At 45.9% G+C, this 16,709-nt stretch overlaps 1 pseudogene; it reads right to left on the minus strand.

Moving 5' to 3' along the window:
* Positions 1-312: 312 nt before the first annotated feature.
* Positions 313-16,709, minus strand: part of LOC124028306 — a 21,914-nt pseudogene continuing 5,517 nt past the window's right edge.

Here is a 16,709-nt window from a genome sequence, read left to right on the forward strand (position 1 = left end):
AGGTTAGGACAACTTACGCAGTTAGTTTAGGAGAATAGGTTAAGGTTATGAAAAGGGTTAGGGTGAGCTATAATTAACCTGATGCAACTCAATAGTCACTTTGACATCAGTGTCATCCCTTCTAGACATGACCAGTGTCCCATAGGCTGTAAAAAGAGTGTCATGGGACCACTCTTTTTACAGACTCCACCCCCCCCCCCCCCAAAGAAACAACCCCTCAATATCTGATGGTTTACAATTTCTTTAATTTTTTGTTCATTAGGACCTTACGTCAACTGTCGACAAACAATCAACTGTCTTTTCTTTCTTTAACAGATTATCTCTGGGTAATAACATGTACCATGTAGCCTATTATAAAACATGGGAAATGGTAGGCTCTGTTAATGTCTTTTATGGTTCATCATCATCTTAGGTAGATATTTCACAATTCTATATCAGTGAAGATCGGTAAGGCTGGGTTTACACAGGTAGCCCAATTCTGATTATTTTCCCATTAATTGGTCTTTTGGCCAATCAGACCAGCCCTTTTGCTGATAATTGGGTAAAACATCAGAATTGGGCTGCCTGTGTAAACTCAGCCTTACAAATCTTCACTAATATAGAATAGTGAAATATCTACCTAAGACATGGATAATCACATAAAATACACAACTAATATATATTTTACAATATATATCTTGTCAAAAATGTTTTGTAATTACCCATTCTATCCCAACTCCACCTGAACTGAGATTATTATGGACATTTGGTCCTATGTATTAAACAAATGTGAAAGAGCAAATAAAACTAAGATTTATTTGAACACTCGAGCTAAATGGCTATAAAAAGATGCAGGATAAAATAAAACATCTTTTTGTTCAGTCTTTAAAAAAAGCTAACCCATGCTAAAACAATAGATACAATCCATTGATAAAAATTAGTAGTATTTGCACTTCAAACCATCTTTGGCAAAAATCATCACATTCCCTTGTCTTGGACTCCAAAGAGAGATGGTAATGGAGAAATGCTTTAATGATGCTTTTTTGTTTTGTCTCTGTAGTAATGCACTTGGTATGGTTGTAATTCTACTGTTGCCACCTGACTCCTTGCTCTCATTGGACATGTCCCTCATCGCTCCAGTCTAGATCTCCTCTCATTGGACATGTCCCTCATCGCTCCAGTCTAGATCTCCTCTCATTGGACATGTCCCTCATCGCTCCAGTCTAGATCTCCTCTCATTGGACATGTCCCTCATCGCTCCAGTCTAGATCTCCTCTCATTGGACATGTCCCTCATCGCTCCAGTCTAGATCTTCTCTCATTGGACATGTCCCTCATCGCTCCAGTCTAGATCTTCTCTCATTGGACATGTCCCTCATCGCTGCAGCCTAAATCTTCTTTACATAATTCCCAGGAAACATGCCTTCCCTCCCGCGAAGACGACCGTACCACCAGCCTGATGGATCTGGAGGGAGGATGGGTGAGAAAACAGGTCAATCTAGCCATTATAGACTATATTGCCCTTTTCTATCCTCAGAGGGAATTACAGGTGAAGCACAGGAAGACTGCATCACAGTTGAACATGTGGTTATAGAATGCCTTTAATAATGCTAATAGCAGTTTTATACTACTGTAATTAATATACTCAGTTTATATAACTATAACTTCAGAGATGATCTACTGTAAGAGTTTAGTACCTTCAGTGAGGATTTCAATGACATCCTCCGCGTTGAAGCTCAGCTCATCAGTGTCCTGGGCGTCGTAAGCATACAGCGCTCTGCATTCTGGGGAGCGAGGCTTGGGCTTGGGGGCAGGCTTGGGGCGGCCCGCTCCTGGGGAAGGCTTGACCTCCTTCGAGCGTCTACGATGAACACTGAGCGAAATTGGGAGGAGAGACAGAGAGATTTATAAAAAGTGCCTTTCTTGGTTTACAGTATATAATACCATTTGAGGTTTTTTTTTCGAAACACCAGCAACAACAGGAAGAATATCAATTTTAACAACCTAACAAGTATTCAAACAGGACCTGAGAACTCACCCAGCCACTCCCTGGTCAGGCACGTTCATGAAAGCGGTGTCTGCCTGGCTCTGGTTGTTGGAGCGGTTGTTGGTCTGCCGGGACCTCTGTTGTCGGGGTAGTGTAGGCTGCTCCATACTGGACTGCCGGCGGAGCAGAGAGACCCTGGACGCCCTGGACGAGGGTGGCCCACCCCGCTGACCACCACCCCCACCTCGGCCTCTGCCCCTGGGGGCACCTGAGACAGATGAGACAGATGTTGAGTCAGGTCAAAAGTGAAATGAGTGCCATCATTGGAGAGGCTCAGATATCTAGTTCTCCACCTTGTGACTGCTGTCCTGAGCCTGGAGTCTGGTTTCCCATGTAGCGACTTTTCCTGTTGTCCCTGCGGGTCGGTCCTGGGGAACACATGACAAAAAGGTGTGATGTGTCTGAAATGCTATGGGACGGTTGCAGACTCAGATAAAGCCTACTAATAGAAGTCTCCATTCAAAGTGCTTGACTCACTGGAGTTCTTTGGGAGCCCGGGTCCGATGGTGACTATGAGGACCTTGCTGCTGGGCTTCACAACCGCCTCTTCTCCTTGGCCCGGCTGGAACTGGATCTGCCTGGAGCCAGCAGCTGAGAACGGCCCCCAACCTCCCTTCTTCACCTTAAACTCCAGTCTAAACGAGGAACGGAGAGGGGAGAGAGAAGCGCAATGGGTTAAGATATGGCTTAAAAGACTCAAACTGGATAACTTTTGCGTTATGTATCTTTGAGATTATTCATGATCGTTGACGTAAAGCATGACACTGGTATGTTTTAAGGGGAAATCATCAGTTGCAACATCCCTTTTTGGACTTATAAATTAATGATTTAATTGATTCTCTAAGAATATAATAATTTAGCTTGGGCGTCTCCCCGCCAAAATGTTTAAAGGCCCTCCTCTTGGCCACAGGTCTTGCTGTTTTAAAGCAAATTTCGTGCCATTCTACACATTTCAATATGTGGGGAGATTTTTTTTGTTTTAATAGCAAATTTCGTACAATTCTCCACATTTTGCCAGGGCTTATGCCATGTTCTTATGCTATCTGGGTGACTCAAACATTATAACAAAATCACAGCGAGACCCATGACATGACATCTTTGGAATTTTAGATTCTCCCTGACTGTCTAGTTTTCATTTTGGTGGTTGTACATGATCTTATAAAGATATAGCTCCATCATCTTTTATACATACTTTATATATGTGGTTTTAGTCATTTAAGTCGCTGATAAATCAATACACTGGAGTCAGAACCCAAAATATAGGCTTACTTTACTCCAATGTTTGTATACAAAGTAAATGTAAAACTGTATAGCCTCAAAACATGGTTAAAGCTCTTTATGATATCATGGATGATCAGTCCTTGCATCCATATCGGTCTATGAGAGAGTGCTTTTATTTCCCCAGCCCTCAGCTTTTTATAGAAAACCACTGTTATGGTTTCAACTGTTTAACAGTAAGACCCCACTGACTGGTCTAAGGCTAAGCTCAGAGTAAAGACTGACTGACAGGTTGTTGAACTTGAGCGGTAGCTTCCTCTGGGTCTTCTCATCATAACGTTTGTAGAGCAGACTGAGGAACTCCGTCTTGAAGATGCACTGCAGGACACTGTCGTAATGCTCCTCGTGGATGATGAAGAAGTCATCCTGCAGGGTACTGAGGGAGGAAAGGAGACATCTTTTCAATGAAAAGCCCATTTCTACTACTGTGCATCATGACCATCAACTGGTATAACACTTCCAGAGTATCTAAACCGGCACCTGAGAGAGACTGACTGAATCTTCTCCACTTCTATCTGTCTCTTCAGAACCTCGTGGATCTGTCCCTTATCTGGTCCCTGTTTCACCTTCTCACGACCAATCAGATACAGGAACTTAGGGGTCAGGATGAGGTCACGCTTCACAGTCTGCAAGATGGAGAGGGGGATATTATATAACTTGTTGCTATTATAGGCTTACTGACCAGGAACCACAATATATAGACTGACTGACAGGTTGTTGTTCATTGAGCAGACAAGCATTGGCAGTATCCACCAAACCATCGAGGGAGTAGAAACACTGTCTTGTCTATCTAACATGAATAACAATAGCATTATGCGTTCTGTGACAATGTTAATGTTGGTTTGTTACTGTGGTCATACTTGACACTTACCCTAAACCTGCGGTCATATTTGGCAACCACATCTGCAAAATCGATCTTCTCCCGGCGGCCCACGAACTGCCGGATCTCTGGGTGGTTGTCAGTGCCGATGTAGTCGCCCACAAAGTTCCTGTTGAGGCTGTTCCTCCTCCTCTCCTTCTTATTCAGTAGGATGTCTGAGGCTACAGCACACGACACAGTGTGATACAGTACTGAACTGACAGGACACGACACAGTGTGATACAGTACTGAACTGACAGGACACGACACAGTGTGACACAGTAGTGAACTGACAGGACACGACACAGTGTGACACAGTCGTGAACTGACAGGACACGACACAGTGTGACACAGCCGTGAACTGACAGGACAGACACGTGAACTGACAGGACACGACACAGTGTGACACAGTAGTGAACTGACAGGACACGACACAGTGTGACACAGTAGTGAACTGACAGGACACTACAGTGTGACACAGTAGTGAACTGACAGGACACTACAGTGTGACACAGTAGTGAACTGACAGGACACTACAGTGTGACACAGTAGTGAACTGACAGGACACTACAGTGTGACACAGTAGTGAACTGACAGGACACTACAGTGTGACACAGTAGTGAACTGACAGGACACTACAGTGTGACACAGTACTGAACTGACAGGACACTACAGTGTGACACAGTACTGAACTGACAGGACACAGTACTGAACTGACAGGACACAGTACTGAACTGACAGGACACTACACAGTGTGATACAGTACTGAACTGACAGGACACAGTACTGAACTGACAGGACACGACACAGTGTGACACAGTACTGAACTGACAGGACACAGTACTGAACTGACAGGACACGACACAGTGTGATACAGTACTGAACTGACAGGACACTACACAGTGTGATACAGTACTGAACTGACAGGACACAGTACTGAACTGACAGGACACGACACAGTGTGACACAGTACTGAACTGACAGGACACAGTACTGAACTGACAGGACACGACACAGTGTGATACAGTACTGAACTGACAGGACACTACACAGTGTGATACAGTACTGAACTGACAGGACACAGTACTGAACTGACAGGACACGACACAGTGTGACACAGTACTGTGAACTGACTGAGGACACAGTACTGAACTGACAGGACACGACACAGTGTGATACAGTACTGAACTGACAGGACACGACACAGTGTGACACAGTAGTGAACTGACAGGACACTACAGTACTGAACTGACAGGACACAGTACTGAACTGACAGGACACGACACAGTGTGACACAGTACTGAACTGACAGGACACAGTACTGAACTGACAGGACACTACACAGTGTGATACAGTACTGAACTGACAGGACACGACACAGTGTGATACAGTACTGAACTGACAGGACACAGTACTGAACTGACAGGACACGACACAGTGTGATACAGTAGTGAACTGACAGGACACTACAGTACTGAACTGACAGGACACAGTACTGAACTGACAGGACACTACACAGTGTGATACAGTACTGAACTGACAGGACACTACAGTACTGAACTGACAGGACACGACACAGTGTGATACAGTACTGAACTGACAGGACACAGTACTGAACTGACAGGACACTACAGTGTGACACAGTACTGAACCGACAGGACACTACAGTGTGACACAGTACTGAACCGACAGGACACTACAGTGTGACACAGTACTGAACCGACAGGACACTACAGTGTGACACAGTACTGAACTGACAGGACACAGTGTGACACAGGGCTTAACATATACAGTAGATATAGTGCACTATTATGCAGTACTGACCTGACAGGATACAGGGCTTAACATATACAGTAGATATAGTGCACTATTATGCAGTACTGACCTGACAGGACAGTGTGATACAGGGCTTAACATATAGAGTAGATATAGTGCACTATTATGCAGTACTGACCTGACAGGACACAGTGTGATACAGGGCTTAACATATAGAGTAGATATAGTGCACTATTATGTACTGAACTGACAGGACACAGTGTGATACAGGGCTTAACATATACAGTAGATATAGTGCACTATTATGCAGTACTGAACTGACAGGATACAGGGCTTAACATATAGAGTAGATATAGTGCACTATTATGCAGTACTGACCTGACAGGACACAGTGTGATACAGGGCTTAACATATAGAGTAGATATAGTGCACTATTATGCAGTACTGAACTGACAGGACAGTGTGATACAGGGCTTAACATATAGAGTAGATATAGTGCACTATTATGCAGTACTGAACTGAACACAGGATACAGGGCTTAACATATAGAGTAGATATAGTGCACTATTATGCAGTACTGAACTGACAGGACAGTGTGATACAGGGCTTAACATATAGAGTAGATATAGTGCACTATTATGCAGTACTGACTGACAGGACACAGTGGATACAGGGCTTAACATATAGAGTAGATATAGTGCACTATTATGCAGTACTGAACTGACAGGACAGTGATACAGGGCTTAACATATAGAGTAGATATAGTGCACTATTATGCAGTACTGAACTGACAGGATACAGGGCTTAACATATAGAGTAGATATAGTGCACTATTATGCAGTACTGAACTGACAGGACACAGTGTGATACAGGGCTTAACATATAGAGTAGATATAGTGCACTATTATGCAGTACTGAACTGACAGGATACAGGGCTTAACATATACAGTAGATATAGTGCACTATTATGCAGTACTGAACTGACAGGATACAGGGCTTAACATATACAGTAGATATAGTGCACTATTATGCAGTACTGACCTGACAGGATACAGGGCTTAACATATACAGTAGATATAGTGCACTATTATGCAGTACTGACCGTACATGACAAAAAGCTGATTCCCACAGAGAGAAACCATACCTTACCTTCCTCTCTCATCTTGACGTACTTGCGGACCGCGATGTGTTTGCGCCAGGCCTTCTGGATGGCCCGAGCATATCCGTTATATTTCCTTTCCCTCATCTCCTCCAGCAAGAACAACTACAGAAACATATTTCACAATACTTCTAGAAATGATCATCTTTATAGTAAGAAGAACCAGACTGTTATGTGTCAGTATAGAGGTTTTCTAGGTAACGAGAGAAAGACGTACTGATTCTGGGGCCTTGATGAAGATCTTAGTCTTTCCCAGCTGGTACTGGTCCTGGTCCATGTTGACAGAGTGGAGGAGGTGCAGAACCCCTTCCTCTCCTCCCCTGTCCACCGAGGCCATGTCTCCCTGGTCAGGATGGCGTACCTGTAGGACCACACAAAGCCATTTTAATGGACTGGCAGAATGTCCTCAAGTCATACTTACATTTTTTAAATAAATGGAACCAAAGTATTGGGTGGAATTCCTTCAGATCAAAGCCAAACGCTGATTAAAACAACATGAACAAATACATTTGTACTGACGTTTGAAATCTGTGAAGCCAGCATGGAAATCCATCTCTTGGACCCCTGACCCCTATGACCTTAGGGCTCACCTCTGCAGGAACTTGGCGAAGGCTCGGCGGAATGCGTACCCGGCGCGACGCACACGAATGTTCTCCCGCAGGCCCAGGTACTCCACCTGGTGTTTGGCCCGAGTGTCCTCCCAGTCCCGAGGCTTCTTGGTCTCGTTGGGCTTGATACAGCGGATGTAGTGGGGGGTGCACTTCATCAGGGTCTGGACCAGGTTGTTGGCTTGTTTCTGAAGGACATGGAGGTTCAATCACAGCTTGGTAGCACAGACCAGGCGCTCAGAGTAGTAAACAGACTGATGGAAGAAAATATATCCCCGTACAATAACACATTCAGTGACCCGTGGCCGGGATGTTATGGAAGACAGGGGGGTGGGGGAGTCACTCATCTGAGATTGGACTGGCATGTCTGTTTCCATAGCAACAATAACACATTCAGTGACCCGTGGCCGGGATGTTATGGAAGACAGGGGGTGGGGGAGTCACTCATCTGAGATTGGACTGGCATGTCTGTTTCCATAGCAACAATAACACATTCAGTGACCCGTGGCCGGGATGTTATGGAAGACAGGGGGGTGGGGGGAGTCACTCATCTGAGATTGGACTGGCATGTCTGTTTCCATAGCAACAATAACACATTCAGTGACCCGTGGCCGGGATGTTATGGAAGACAGGGGGGTGGGGGAGTCACTCATCTGAGATTGGACTGGCATGTATGTTTCCATAGCAACAATAACACATTCAGTGATCCGTGGCCGGGATGTTATGGAAGACAGGGGGGTGGGGGAGTCACTCATCTGAGATTGGACTGGCATGTCTGTTTCCATAGCAACAATAATACTTAGTGGACAGATCTACATAAACATAACTGGTATGGTAGTATCTGTGGGGAAGGAATGGGATGGGTGGGATAATGAGCAGCAGTGCTTACAGTGTGTGGGTCTTTCCTCACTGGTTATTTGGACAAATCACGATTTTGCAGGTGTTAACATCTTTCGAATTTTGGGAGGGGACATTTGGCCCGTAGACAGAGGGTTCCGCTCCTCGTACCTGTTCTGCTGCTCGCTCTACCATCTCTTCTCTTCACACGTATGGACCCAGAACTTAATCAAGCACCTGACCAATTACGTGAGACTTTGATCTGGGTCTATAGAGATTATAGTAGCACACAACCGTGTCAGATCCTTACCTTGTTCTGGGTCTACAGAGATTATAGTAGCACACAACCGTGTCAGATCCTTACCTTGTTCTGGGTCTACAGAGATTATAGTAGCACACAACCGTGTCAGATCCTTACCTTGTTCTGGGTCTACAGAGATTATAGTAGCACACAACCGTGTCAGATCCTTACCTTGTTCTGGGTCTACAGAGATTATAGTAGCACACAACCGTGTCAGATCCTTACCTTGTTCTGGGTCTACAGAGATTATAGTAGCACACAACCGTGTCAGATCCTTACCTTGTTCTGGGTCTATAGAGATTATAGTAGCACACAACCGTGTCAGATCCTTACCTTGATCTTGCTACTGGCGGTGGTAGGACGGCCCTTTTTCTCTGCCTCTAGGTTTTCTGGGAAAAGGGTTTTTATGAAGGCACTGCCCAAACACAGACAGACAGAGAGAGAGAGGCTGGTCAGTGGCAGACTATGTAATTATCATATAGTATACCTATTATAACACGTCTCACTACACTTACAATTCACTGCTCTGCATCAGCTCAATGATGTCGTTGAAGAGCACATCTCTGTTCCTCTCACAGAAGCCACTGACATCATAGGACACCTGAGAGAGAGAGAGAGAGAAAGAGAAGCTATCAGTTTTTTCATTTCAGCATTTTCCCTCTAACACATTCTGATATTTGGGATATGTGGGCTCCATGTTCTCCAAACCCCACCAGGGGGCAATGTACCAAATTAAATCAAAGAGCTGTAATCTGTGGAATGTTGGATCAGGTTGCAATGAGGATGCATTGTAAAAGGCCCATAGTGTTGTACTGTATGGTGTCCGTGCCTTGCCAGCGTAGTGGTGCACTATGAAGCCTTTATTCCAGCTGTTGAAGTGCTCATGGGAGCTGATTCCCGCTTGTAGCTTCTGGATCAGGGTCTGGTCTGCGCCCTCCCCCTTAGCATGCATGGTGGCACACACATCGTCCAAGATACTCATGATGCCTGGGGGGTTCTGGGTAATAAGAACAGGGTATATCAAGAACTGTACCACACACGCACAACATCTACTGGTACTGTAACGAGTTCACCTGAATTACAGGCAAAATGTCTGGTCAACTTCAGCAATGTCCAAATATGATCACTCACCAGTTTGGACTCAATGAGGTCACACACGATTTTGTTGTTAAAGTACTCGATCGGCGTCCACTTGATCCCTTCCTGCACATACTCCTCCTACAAGAAACAACGTCAGTATCTGGGAAAACAGGCCAAAGTAATGTAGACGTATCACAAGACGAAAGAGTGAAACAAGTAATGTAGAGTTATAACTTACCTGCTCAGCCTTTAACGTGAGCTCAATGAAAATCTGCTGCAGCTTCTCATTCACAAAGTTGATGCAGAACTGCTCAAAGCCGTTTTTCTATTAGTGTTAAATAGAGATGTGAAGGAAAATGTTATGTTTGTGCTTTTCTAATAACCAATACGACTGGGTTGATGCAAGTTACTGATGGATCATGCCTGGGAGGAATCCTCACTATCAGTATAAGCAATGTGGTAGTACGCCCACAACCAAGTTACTGATGGATCATGCCTGGGAGGAATGCTCACTATCAGTATAAGCAATGTGGCAGTACGCCCACAACCAAGTTACTGATGGATCATGCCTGGGAGGAATCCTCACTATCAGTATAAGCAATGTGGCAGTACGCCCACAACCAAGTTACTGATGGATCATGCCTGGGAGGAATCCTCACTATCAGTATAAGCAATGTGGCAGTACGCCCACAACCAAGTTACTGATGGATCATGCCTGGGAGGAATCCTCACTATCAGTATAAGCAATGTGGCAGTACGCCCACAACCAAGTTACTGATGGATCATGCCTGGGAGGAATCCTCACTATCAGTATAAGCAATGTGGCAGTACGCCCACAACCAAGTTACTGATGGATCATGCCTGGGAGGAATCCTCACTATCAGTATAAGCAATGTGGCAGTACGCCCACAACCAAGTTACTGATGGATCATGCCTGGGAGGAATCCTCACTATCAGTATAAGCAATGTGGCAGTACGCCCACAACCAAGTTACTGATGGATCATGCCTGGGAGGAATCCTCACTATCAGTATAAGCAATGTGGCAGTACGCCCACAACCAAGTTACTGATGGATCATGCCTGGGAGGAATCCTCACTATCAGTATAAGCAATGTGGCAGTACGCCCACAACCAAGATGGATACTGATGGATCAGTACGCCTGATGGATCATGCCTGGGAGGAATCCTCACTATCAGTATAAGCAATGATGGATCATGTGGCAGTACGCCCACAACCAAGTTACTGATGGATCATGCCTGGGAGGAATCCTCACTATCAGTATAAGCAATGTGGCAGTACGCCCACGCTGATGGATCATGCCTGGGAGGAATCACTATCAGTATAAGCAATGTGGCAGTACAACCAAGTTACTGATGGATCATGCCTGGGAGGAATCCTCACTATCAGTATAAGCAATGTGGTAGTACGCCCACAACCAAGTTACTGATGGATCATGCCTGGGAGGAATCCTCACTATCAGTATAAGCAATGTGGCAGTACGCCCACAACCAAGTTACTGATGGATCATGCCTGGGAGGAATCCTCACTATCAGTATAAGCAATGTGGCAGTACGCCCACAACCAAGTTACTGATGGATCATGCCTGGGAGGAATCCTCACTATCAGTATAAGCAATGTGGTAGTACGCCCACAACCAAGTTACTGATGGATCATGCCTGGGAGGAATCCTCACTATCAGTATAAGCAATGTGGCAGTTACGCCCACAACCAAGTTACTGATGGATCATGCCTGGGAGGAATCCTCACTATCAGTATAAGCAATGTGGCAGTACGCCCACAACCAAGTTACTGATGGATCATGCCTGGGAGGAATCCTCACTATCAGTATAAGCAATGTGGCAGTACGCCCACAACCAAGTTACTGATGGATCATGCCTGGGAGGAATCCTCACTATCAGTATAAGCAATGTGGCAGTACGCCCACAACCAAGTTACTGATGGATCATGCCTGGGAGGAATCCTCACTATCAGTATAAGCAATGTGGCAGTTACGCCCCAACCAAGTTACTGATGGATCATGCCTGGGAGGAATCCTCACTATCAGTATAAGCAATGTGGCAGTACGCCCACAACCAAGTTACTGATGGATCATGCCTGGGAGGAATCCTCACTATCAGTATAAGCAATGTGGCAGTACGCCCACAACCAAGTTACTGATGGATCATGCCTGGGAGGAATCCTCACTATCAGTATAAGCAATGTGGCAGTACGCCCACAACCAAGTTACTGATGGATCATGCCTGGGAGGAATCCTCACTATCAGTATAAGCCTCACTATCAGTATAAGCAATGTGGCAGTACAACCAAGCTGATGGATCATGCCTGGGAGGGATCCTCACTACCAATTTACTGATGGATCATGCCTGGGAGGAATCCTCACTATCAGTATAAGCAATGTGGCAGTACGCCCACAACCAAGTTACTGATGGATCATGCCTGGGAGGAATCCTCACTATCAGTATAAGCAATGTGGCAGTACGCCCACAACCAAGTTACTGATGGATCATGCCTGGGAGGAATCCTCACTATCAGTATAAGCAATGTGGCAGTACGCCCACAACCAAGTTACTGATGGATCATGCCTGGGAGGGATCCTCACTATCAGTATAAGCAATGTGGCAGTACGCCCACAACCAAGTTACTGATGGATCATGCCTGGGAGGGATCCTCACTATCAGTATAAGCAATGTGGTAGTACGCCCACAACCTTGTTTTGAGAAAGGAATATCTCAGTTTCAAGGTGTCAGCTTGGAGAGAAGAAGCCTTGTGAGGTATTGGTCAGTCACAAGCATGAACCAAAAGATAATGATGAATGAATAATGAATAAGCTAAATGATGGAAATATAACTCGTCTGTGTAAGCAGTATTTAACAGACCCAACGGACTGCCCCGGCAGAGATCATACTTGTCTGTGTAAGCAGTATTTAACAGACCCAACGGACTGCCCCGGCAGAGATCATACTTGTCTGTGTAAGCAGTATTTAACAGACCCAACGGACTGCCCCGGCAGAGATCATACTTGTCTGTGTAAGCAGTATTTAACAGACCCAACGGACTGCCCGGCAGAGATCATACTTGTCTGTGTAAGCAGTATTTAACAGACCCAACGGACTGCCCCGGCAGAGATCATACTTGTCTGTGTAAGCAGTATTTAACAGACCCAACGGACTGCCCCGGCAGAGATCATACTTGGTGCATGTGTTTGTTGGAACCTCTCCAGCTTGATGATAATAAAGAATCATTCATTTAAGGTTGACTTCATGGGGTCCCTGGTGGTCATTATCCACAACAGAGAGCATACGTAGCATTAACGATTTTGTATGAATAAAAAGCCGTTACAATTCAACGTAACTGGAGGTGGCAATTAGGTGTGCAGGTCATATGTGATTAGGTGTGCAGGACACCATGTGATTAGGTGTGCAGGACACCATGTGATTAGGTGTGCAGGACACCATGTGATTAGGTGTGCAGGACACCATGTGATTAGGTGTGCAGGACACCATGTGATTAGGCGTGCAGGACACCATGTGATTAGGCGTGCAGGACACCATGTGATTAGGCGTGCAGGACATGTGATTAGGCGTGCAGGACACCATGTGATTAGGTGTGCAGGACACGTGTGATTAGGTGTGCAGGACACCATGTGATTAGGTGTGCAGGACACCGTGTGATTAGGCGTACACACGTGTGATTAGGCGTGCAGGACACCATGTGATTAGGCGTGCAGGACACCGTGTGATTAGGCGTGCAGGACACCGTGTGATTAGGCGTGCAGGACACCATGTGATTAGGCGTGCAGGACACCGTGTGATTAGGCGTGCAGGACACCGTGTGATTAGGCGTGCAGGACACCGTGTGATTAGGCGTGCAGGACGCGTGTGATTAGGCGTGCAGGGCGCGTGTGATTAGGCGTGCAGGACACCATGTGATTAGGTGTGCAGGACACATGTGATTAGGTGTGCAGGACACCATGTGATTAGGTGTGCAGGACACCATGTGATTAGGTGTGCAGGACACCATGTGATTAGGTGTGCAGGACACCATGTGATTAGGTGTGCAGGACACCATGTGATTAGGTGTGCAGGACACCATGTGATTAGGTGTGCAGGACACCATGTGATTAGGTGTGCAGGACACCATGTGATTAGGCGTACAGGACACCATGTGATTAGGTGTGCAGGACACCGTGTGATTAGGTGTGCAGGACACCATGTGATTAGGTGTGCAGGACACCGTGTGATTAGGTGTACAGGACACCATGTGATTAGGCGTACAGGACACCATGTGATTAGGTGTGCAGGACACCATGTGATTAGGTGTGCAGGACACCATGTGATTAGGTGTACAGGACACCATGTGATTAGGTGTACAGGACACCATGTGATTAGGTGCAGGACACCATGTGATTAGGTGTGCAGGACACTGTGTGATTAGGTGTACAGGACACCATGTGATTAGGCGTACAGGACACCATGTGATTAGGTGTGCAGGACACTGTGTGATTAGGTGTGCAGGACACCATGTGATTAGGTGTGCAGGACACCATGTGATTAGGTGTGCAGGACACTGTGTGATTAGGTGTGCAGGACACCATGTGATTAGGTGTGCAGGACACCATGTGATTAGGTGTGCAGGTCACATGTGATCTTCAACTAAATGATGTGGTCTAACAGCCTATAGGTGGAATACAGTGTTAAAAGAAATGAAGCCTAGTCCAACAGCAGAAGTGGAACTCCTGTATGAGGAAGCACAGAAATATCCACCTGGAAGATTTCAAAGCCATAGATGTCCAGCACCCCGATGTTGAATTCCTCGTGGTCTTTCTGTATGGCTTTGTTGATAGACTGGGGGAGTGGAGAGAAGAAAGACATCTATGAAGAAGTTGAATTGCTAGTCTATATTTTCATGACACAGTACTACAATAAAATAATGTGTGGTGGTCGTAGCAACAGTACTGCAGTAAACCTCTTGTGAGACAACAGGACAGAACATGTGTAAGCTGTGCTGCCTCCCTACTGCTCCCATCTCTAGACGTGTTCTGTCTTGTGTGGCTCCCAACCCAGCAGTCAAAAGACAAACAACTGGACAAGAATTCAGACAGCAAGTCCAATACATGTTCCGATAAGAGAGATGACTCTGTAGTAATTGTGAACATGTTTGGCCATGCTTTGCTGTTAAATGTTCCCTCTACTAGTTAATTAGTCAGAATATAGGTGAGCAAATTGATGAGGATAAAAGAAACCTCACTGACAGGTTCCTTCTGAAATGAAAATGGACACTTACATCCACCAGAAAGTCAAACAGGCGTGAGTAGAGGGCTTTGGAGAGGGCGTCCCGTGTGAAGGAGGCCTGCTCTGTGTTCAGAGTGACAGCGATGCTCTCTGTCTTGCCTCCCCACTTGCTGTCCATGATCCGGCTGGTCAGCTTGTTTTTCAGACCCTCCTGGGAGATTCCCAACAGGTAGGCCGGGAACGCCAGGACTGCCGGAACATGGAGGAAGGGAAGTGATATAGGACAGCGAGAGAGATCACAAGTGCAAAGAGGGTATAGGATAGGGGTTGGTTTGGGATCGTGTGTGTATGTATGTAACTCACAGTCCTCACTCTCCACCACAGCGTAGTTTCCCTCCTCTCTGAAGGCGATGTTACCCAGATGCAGGATGCCTGCTACGATCTGCATCACCATGTCCTGATCATCTACAGACAGGCCCACCACTGACATGGCCTCCTAAAACACAGACACACAATGAAGACAAACTGCCTCTCTATACAAGTGAAAAAAAGAGAAAGAGAGAGAGAGAGAGAGAGAGAGACAGAGAGACAGAGAGACAGACAGAGAGACAGAGAGACAGACAGAGAGACAGAGAGACAGACAGAGAGACAGACAGACAGACAGACAGACAGACAGACAGACAGAGACAGACAGACAGACAGACAGACAGACAGACAGACAGACAGACAGACAGACAGACAGACAGACAGACAGACAGACAGACAGACAGACAGACAGACAGACAGACAGACAGACAGACAGACAGACAGACAGACAGACAGACAGACAGACAGAGAGACAGACAGAGAGACAGAGAGACAGAGAGACAGAGAGAGACAGAGAGAGAGAGACAGAGAGAGAGAGCTCACCATGGTGTCAGAGAATTCCTTCTTATCGTTGACATCCTCCACGGTGTAGGTGCCAGACTGATTCAGGTAGAGGTAGTAGTCAGGTGTGGTGACACCAAGGTTCTCCCTCATCTCTTTAGTGGCGCCCCCCAGGAGCTAAGGGTCAGAGGTCATTAGGTCAAAGGTTAATTAAGTGATGGAATTCTCTCCATAATTAGTTATTGTTATTCTGTCCCACCTGGTAGTAGATGTGGAAGTTCCTCTCTCCCTGGTTCTGTGACACCACCCTGGACTTCTCCAACAGGAAGTTGGAGATCTTCCCTCCGTCTGGCTCTCCTCCACGGCTGAACTGGATCTCAAAGTACTTCCCCTGTGGTAAAAACAGACAGTGATTAAGGTTCCTTGTCCAGATAAGGCCTAAACCAGGAGTGCAACAACAAAGCTCCACCTACAATCCTCCCTATTGCTTCACCTATCTGGTCCCATCAGCTCTGCCAATGGGAGTGAATGGCAGAAGGCCAAAACATTTTGGAATGAAATGCAACCCCTAATTCCTTATCCATTCTATCAGTATTCCCAGATTCCCGGTTCTACTCACAAAGCGACTAGAGTTATTGTTGCGCACAGTCTTGGCATTCCCAAAGG

This window comes from Oncorhynchus gorbuscha, unplaced genomic scaffold, assembly GCF_021184085.1.
Source record: "Oncorhynchus gorbuscha isolate QuinsamMale2020 ecotype Even-year unplaced genomic scaffold, OgorEven_v1.0 Un_scaffold_4004, whole genome shotgun sequence".
In the NCBI taxonomy this organism is placed as follows: domain Eukaryota; kingdom Metazoa; phylum Chordata; class Actinopteri; order Salmoniformes; family Salmonidae; genus Oncorhynchus; species Oncorhynchus gorbuscha.